The sequence below is a fragment of the Etheostoma spectabile genome, unplaced genomic scaffold (assembly GCF_008692095.1).
Source record: "Etheostoma spectabile isolate EspeVRDwgs_2016 unplaced genomic scaffold, UIUC_Espe_1.0 scaffold342, whole genome shotgun sequence".
NCBI classification, from domain to species: Eukaryota; Metazoa; Chordata; class Actinopteri; order Perciformes; family Percidae; genus Etheostoma; species Etheostoma spectabile.
In genome coordinates this window covers 783,280-783,960 of record NW_022605589.1, presented here as the reverse complement: position 1 = coordinate 783,960, position 681 = coordinate 783,280, and positions in this window count along the sequence as shown.

Sequence of the window (681 nt, the reverse complement as noted above, 5' to 3'; positions counted from 1 at the left end):
AGTGCTTTATCCGTACCGTATACTCGTTTCAGCCGAGTATTCGGCTCATCCCTACTGAACACACAAAGGGTCGGAGAGGGACTGTTTAATGTGAATCTACAAGGGAGAAGCATCTTTTCCGCTGCAGCGTAAAATCCTGTTCTGTCAAGTCATTGCGTTATTAAATGTTTTTGTTAAATCTTCATCGGACCATGCCTCTCCTTTCTCAAAAACTTAAAGCCCATGTTGCAAGTTAACCACCACTGTTGATTATTGGGTACAAAAATGTCTCCAAAGAGTTTTAAAAGTTATTTTTTGGTCATTTTTGGTATTGGCGGGTTTATGGAGTCAATTCGGCGATGACGTCACTCAAGGGAGTTAAGTCTAAGCGGGCACTAGAACTACGGGTGACTGACTGGGGATGAGAAGAGTAGGAATGCCAGCACGCCGAATAATTACAAACCTGACAGGAGGAGTGCAATGAGGAATTGTGTGGGTGTGGGGAAGTCTCCTTCATTATTCTCCGTTATTAGAACGCAGCAGTGCATACAATGACTTTACTTTTTACTGTCAGTGAACAGCAGCGAGTGAACGTCAACGTTTTCTCTTGATCTATTGACAGGAATCATGTTGTTAATTCAGATAAGTACTGCTACACTTATCTAGATATAGGAATAGAAGGCATCCCGAGTGTTATTTCTA